This window comes from Chiloscyllium punctatum, chromosome 8 (assembly GCF_047496795.1).
Source record: "Chiloscyllium punctatum isolate Juve2018m chromosome 8, sChiPun1.3, whole genome shotgun sequence".
NCBI classification, from domain to species: Eukaryota; Metazoa; Chordata; class Chondrichthyes; order Orectolobiformes; family Hemiscylliidae; genus Chiloscyllium; species Chiloscyllium punctatum.
The window spans coordinates 71,755,288-71,762,431 of NC_092746.1; the positions used below are offsets into that span (position 1 = coordinate 71,755,288).

Below are 7,144 nucleotides of genomic sequence, written 5' to 3' on the forward strand. Positions count from 1 at the left end.
AGTTCATCGTTTCGTAATTATCTGTTATCGCATTGCACTTTTTTTCTAGACGAGGGGTGCTTATTTGTTTTTTGTATAGACGTATGGGGTTGAGGTATGGAGGGGGAGGGGTTGACATCCATTGTTAACTTCCATGAATGTAAATAACATGTTTTCTTTGTGCATTGTTTAGGTTTGGGCGTGGCCTTAGCTGGAAGGAACCAAAATGGCTGTCAGGTTTGGAATGAATACCCCTTTGGGCGAGGGGGGAGATCTCTAGTGATTTGTGGGTATTTGTTTATTCGTTCAAGTTAAGTTGTGGGTGGCATGGTGGCTCGGTGGTTAGCACTGTTGCCTCACAGCGCCAGAGACCCGGGTTCAATTCCCACCTCAGGCGACTCCGAGTGGAGTTTGCACGTTCTCCCAGTGTCTGCGTGGCTATCCTCCGGGTGCTTTGGTTTCCTCCCACAATCCAAAAATGTGTAGATTGGGTGAATTGGCCATGCTAATTGTCCGTAGTGTTAGGTGAAGGGGTAAATGTCTGGGTGGGTTGCATTTCGGCGGGTCGGTGTGGAGCCGAAGGGCCTGTTTCCACGCTGTAAGTAAGCTAATCTTAAGCATAGTGGTTAGTTTTATTAGTGTTTGAAGAGATAACATTTAGATTTTAAAAATCCGTGTTTTCCACTCGCCACACATTGAATAAGCTTCTTCCCCTCGAGGGTTGCGGTGGGGAGGTCTTGGCTAATGATCTGTTCAGATGGTGTACCTGGAATGTAAGAGGGAGCTATTCCCCCATTGAAAGAAAGAAGATCCTCTCTAACCTTAATAAGGCAAGGGTTGACATTGCTCTGCTGCAGAAGATGCACTTAACTAATGGGGAACATTTGAAGTTACAGGAGGGGAGATACGATAGGGTATTCTTCTCCTCCTTCAACTCTAAAAGTAGAGAGTTGACCATTACTGGTACAAAGGAACCTCCCATTTCAGATAATATATCAAATCAAGGCTAAACACAGGTGGTTCATTATTCTCAAGGCCTTAATACATGGAGAAGAGTATGGCATCCTGAAAATTTATTGTCCCCCAGTGCACCCCCTTAATTTTTAATTTATGCATTCTCCAACTTAATTAATTGAAGTGCACCACATGATCATAGGAGGAAACTTTAATCATCTCATGGACTACGGGGTAGACAGTTTGCCCAGGGGTCTGTCAGATACACCCCTGCAATCTAGACAGCTACAAGAGGCAATAAGGCATTTCCAAAGTGGCAAAGCACGCGGCCCAGAGAGTTTCTGAGTGGGTTTTACAAGGAGATCATAAACATGTTGGCTGAGCTATGTCTGGGACGTATAGTCATTCATACACCAGGACTGCCTTCTGCCCTCCCTTTGGGAGGCAAATATCTCCCACGTTTTAAAGAAAGGGAAAGACCCCGAGGATTGCACCTCGTACAGACCGAGAACACAGAACATAGAAAAGTACAGCACAGAACAAGTCCTTCAGCCCACTATGTTGTGCCAAGGAATAATTCTAATTTAAAATAAAATAACCTAATCTACACACCCATCAATTCACTGCTGTCCATGTGCTTGTCCAGCAGTCGCTTAAATGTCCCTAATAACTCTGCTTCCACCACCACCGCTGGTAACGCATTCCATGCATTCACAACTCTCTGCATAAAGAACCTTCCTCTGATGTCTCCTCTATAACTTCCCCCTAATATCTTAAAATTATGACTCCTCATGGCAGTCAGTCCTGCCCTGGGGAAAGGTCTCTGGCTATCGACTCTACCCATGCCTCTCATTATCTTGTACATCTCGATCAAATCACTTCTCTTCCTCCTTCTCTCCAGAGAGAAAAGTCCGAGCTTAGTCAACCACTCTTCATAAGACAAGCCCCCCAGTCCAGACAGTATCCTGGTAAACCTTCTTTGCACCCTCTCCAAAGACTCCACATCCTTTCTATAATAGACCAGTACTGGATACAATATTCCAAGTGTAGTCTCACAAGGGATTTGTAGAGCTGCAGCAAAACCTCGTGGCTCTTAAATTCGATCCCCCTGTTCATGAAAGCCAAAATACCATATATTTTCTTAACAACCCAATCCACCTGGGTGGCAACTTTGAGGGATCTAAGCACTTGAACACCAAGATCCCGCTGTTCCTCCACACTGCCAAGAATCCTGTCTTTAATCCTATATTCAGCATTCAAGTTCAAACTTCCAAAATGCATCACTTTGCATTTATCCAGGTTGAACTCCATCTCCCATTTCTCAGCACAGCTCTGCATCCTGTGTACATCACATTGCAGCCTGCAATAGCCCTCAATAATATCAATGGCATGTCAAAGCTTTGTGTCATTGGCAAATTTACTAACCCACCGCTCAACCTCCTGATCCAAGTCATTTTTAAAAACTACAAAGAACAGAGGCCCAAGAACAGAGCCCTGCAGGATCCCACTCACCACTGACCTCCAGGTAGAATACTTCCCATCTACAATCACTCTCTGCCTTCTGTCAGCCAGCCAATTCTGAATCCAGATAGCCAAATCTCCCTATATCCCATACTTCCTGACTTTATGAATGAGTCTACCATGGGGAACCTTATCAAATGCCTTGCTGAAGTCCATATACACCACATCCACTGCCCAGCCTTTGTGAACCTGTCCTGTCACCTCCTCAAAGAACTCAATAAGATTTATGAGGCATGACTTGCCCTTCACAAACCCATGCTGACTGCCTTTAATCATGCAATGCTGTTCTAAATAGTCATAAATTCTATGCCTCAGAATTCTTTCCAAAATCTTGCTGACCACAGACGCAAGACTGACTGGTTTGTAATTACCAGGGATTTTGCTATTATCCTTTTTGAAAAGAGGAACAACATTCACCTCCCTCCAATCCTCTGGTACAACCCTCATGGAGAGTGAGGAAACAGAGATCTTCACCAGCAGCTTAGCAGCCTCCTTTCAAGCTTCCTGGAGTAGCCTAGGATAAATCTGATCGGGCCCAGGGCACTTAGCAATCTTAATGTTTGCCAAAAGTTCCAGCACATCAACTTCCTCAATTTTGATCTGTTCAAGCGTGTTTCCCAGCTCCTCAAAGTTCTCATTCACAACAAGGTCCTTTTTGTTAGTGAAAACTGAGGCAAAAAACTCATTTAGGGCTTCCCCTATTTGCTCAGACTCCACGCACAAGATCCCTACGCTATCCCTGATTGGCCCTATCTTCTCCCTGATCATTCTCTTATTCCTCAAGTATGTTTAAAATGCCTCTGGATTCTCCCTAATCCTTCTTGCCAAGCCTTTTTTGTGTCTCCTCATGGCTCTCCTTAGTCCATTTTTGAGCTCCTTTCTAGCAAGCCTGTAATCCTGTAAAGCTGTGCTAGATCCTTGCTTCCTCCACCTTTCATAAGCTGCCTTCTTACTTTTGACAAGAAGCTCCTTTGTTCTCGTCATCCAAGGCTCCTTAATCTTACCCCTTCTTGCCTGTCTCAGAGGAACAAATTTATGCGTCACTCACAACAACTGCTGCTTAAACAGTTTCCACATGTCTGTTGTGCCCTTTCTGTGAAACAATTGATCCCAATTTGTACTTCCCAACTCCTGTCTTACAGCATCATAATTTCTTTTTCCCCAAATAAATATCTTCCCTTGGTAACTGCTCCTTTCCCTCTCCAAGGCTATGGTAAATGTGAGGCAGTTGTGGTCACTGTCATCAAAGTGTACTCCCACCGTGTGATCTGACACCTGTCCTGCCCCATTGGCAAACAACAAATCCAAAATGATCACTCCCCTTGTTGGCCCTGGGGTTTGAAAAGGTACTGCCCGTTATTATAAAACAGGCGGGTTTTATCAAGGTTCATAGCTCTTCCAATAATATGAGGAGGGTATTGAACATAATGCAATTATGTCAGTAGAGATTGATTCCGAGCTTGGTGGTCTCCTTGGATGCAGAAAAAGCATTTGATCGGGTGGAGTGGTCATATCTCTTTGGTGTTCCAGATTGTTTTAGTCTAGGGGGGAGACGGTTTTCGCTAGGTGGTTGGCAGTCTAATATAGTGATCCCAAGGCGGTGGCTATCACGAACGGTGTTAAATCGGATAATTTTAGTATTGGGAGAGGCAGCCGACAGGGGTGTCTTCTCCCGCCGCTGCTATTTACCTTGGTAATTCAGCTGTTGGCAAAGGCCTCCCGAAAGGACCCTGAAATAGTGGCACCAAAGGTAGGAATGGAGGAGCACAAAATCACTCTTTACATTGATGATGTCCTTCTGTTTCTGACTAACCCAGAAAAGTCCATACTCTGGCTAATACAAAAAAATTAAACCATTCAGCAGTTTTTTGGGATACAGGACTAACTTTACAAAGTCTGAAGCCATGTCCTTAGAGGGATTGGTGGGAATGCCTGAGCTGGAGAATGGAATGCAGTTTCCCTCTGGTGGTCGCGAAAAGGTTTTCTCTACCTGGGAATTTTTATTACCTCCGTCTTCCACCAGCTGTGTAGAGCTAACTTTGTGCAATTGTTTGATAGGATAAAACAGGACCTGCAGTGATGGGAGGGGCTACCAATATCATGGTTAGGCTGAATAGCCTTGATTAAAATGAATGTCTTGGCTATTATACCCTACGAAGATGCTCCTGTTGTTGCCCCCCATTCAGGTGATATGAGGGTTTATTGGCTGCCTTGGGTCCTTTATTTGATGCCATAAGCACCATCAAATTAAATTTACTGAGCTGCAACTCCCGCAGGGTATTGTGGGGGGGAGGGGGGGGAGGTGGATCTCCCAGATTTGAAGAGATACAAAATAGGCACCCTATTGTCATACGTGAGTGACTGGGTGCGTAAGGATTCGAGGTCGATATGGCTTGATGTCAAGGCTCTGCAGGCAAGGTGTCCCCTTGTTAATTTACTGTTTATGGATAAGGTGAAATCCATGGCTGAGCATTGTAAGAACACAATTATCTTAAATACAGTGAAAGCATGGAGAATAATGTGGCAGGGTGGGGACAATTTGCTTAAGATCTCGCCGTTCACCCCCTTAATGGGAGCCCCAGGATTTAGGCTGGGGTCAATGGACTCTGGCTTCAAAGAATGAGAGAGCAAGGGAATCTCCTGCTTGGGAGACTTGTTTGAGGGAGAGGTCTTGATATCTTTAATCAATTAAGTCAGAAATGTGGGCTACCTGGTAGGGTACCTCTTACGAATCTTTCAGGTTAGGGATTACATACAGAGGAGGACTATGCTTTTGGCTCAGCCCTACAAGTTGGACATAGAGAGGAGAATGCTCCAGTGTGCGGACGCTCTCTTGGTCAGTACCCTATAGCATTTACAGAGAGGCAGCATCTTAGGAGATATGGAGAGACTCCATGGAATCTGGAATCTGGAATCAGGAACTAGGAGAAGAAATTTCATCGGAAACATGAGAGAATATATGTGAGAATGTGAAGAAAATCTCAATATGCAATAAAGCACAAGCTATGCAATTGAAGATCCTTCACAGAGCCCATATGGCACTAGAGAGGTTAGCAAAGTTAAGAAAGGATCTTCTCCAGGATGTCCTAAATGTAAAATCAGCACCGGCCCCCTTACACATTGCTTCTGGTCATGTTGCAAGGTTTGTGGATACTGGAGTGTCATAGTGAATGAGTTGGAGAAGATCCTGGGAATTTAAGTTAAGGCAGACCCGATATCCATTCTCTGGGGCTGCTGAATCTGCTCTCTCTGGCTGAACACAGGAAGAGGTTATTTAATATTCTTACACACTGTGCAAGGAAAAACATTCTAATGAACTGGACATCAGAAAAACCCCTTATAGGGGCGGCACAGACTCGTGATGGAGCACCATCCCCAAGACTATCTTACAAATATGATGCACCATAGAACAGAGCAAGTTTAAAAGACGTGGCAGCCTGTTTTAAATTACATAGACATGGATTTGTTGGCAATACTGACTAGGGCCTTTGTGTAGTTATAGGGGCTGGGTTTGATAGTCCGGGGGCTCTGGGGGGAGGAGGATTGGTAAATACAGATATAATAATTGTTGCTCGAGTGGATAGGAAATTCAGTGGAGGTGCAGCCAGTGGAGTTATGTACTGTAATGTAATTTAATTTTAATTTCACTTCATATACTTTGATTTTAATTTATTTTGAATTAAGTATGAGACGACTGTATCCTGAAGAGTAGTAGGTAGTTTATTGCTAATATTAATGTAATATAATAATGTTGTATTATCTCTATTCTTCTGTATCCTTGTATTTTTATATGTTTTTGTAAAATAATAAAAAATTTTCCAATAAAAAAAAATTGTCCAGAGGCTATGGGTGTCACTAGCTAGGTCAACATTTATTGATCCATCACCAAATGCCCTGGAGAAAGCAAGCTGCCTTCTTAAACTACTGAAATCCATGGGGTATAGGGACATGCACAGAACTTTTGGAAAAGGAGCTTCATGATTTTGACTCAATGATACAGAAGAAACCACGATATAGTTCTAAGAAAGAATGGTGAGTAGTTTGGAAGGAACCTGTAGTCTATGGTGGTGTTCCCATAGATCTATTGCCCTTGTCCCTCTCAAAGGTAACATTCACAGGTTTGGAAAGTGCTGTTGGAGGAGCCTTGGTGAGTTATTGCAGTGCATCTTCTTGATGATACAAGCAGCTGCCTCTCTGCATCGATGGTGAAGGTCCAAGATTGAAGATGGTGAATGTGGTGCAAATCAACCAGGTTGCTTTGTTCTCGATGGTGTGAAGTTTCTTGAGTATTGTTCGAACTCTAGGCAAGTGGAGACTATTTCATTACACTCTTGACTTGTGTCTTGTGAATATGGACATGCATTGGAAAGACAGAAATTGAGTTACTCACCATGCAATTTCAACTCTCTGGCTCTCTCACATGGCCACAGTATTTATCCAATTCAGTTTATGTTCAATGGTAAACCCTGGGATATTGGCAAACAGAACAATAGGACAACAACAGGAAGCTTAGTCATGCTATTCACTTTATATCTGGACAAATAGTTATGTCTGTTAGTTTAGAGCATATTTTGTGAAAAAAAAAACTTAAAACAAAAGCAACTAACAAACAATTTTCTTTTAATATCCAATAAAATCATAAGAATACAAGAACTAGGAGGAATATGCAATTAGATCTCTTCAGCCCTTT

The 7,144-nt window shown here is 43.2% G+C and overlaps 1 long non-coding RNA gene across 1 annotated transcript in view; it reads right to left on the reverse strand.

Annotated features, from left to right (window-relative positions):
- Positions 1-6,912, reverse strand: part of LOC140480633 (uncharacterized) — a 110,014-nt gene extending 103,102 nt beyond the window's left edge. The window contains exon 1 of the long non-coding RNA XR_011961357.1: positions 6,845-6,912. This is a non-coding gene — a long non-coding RNA (uncharacterized lncRNA). The remainder of the gene's footprint in view (positions 1-6,844) is intronic.
- Positions 6,913-7,144: the final 232 nt, after the last annotated feature.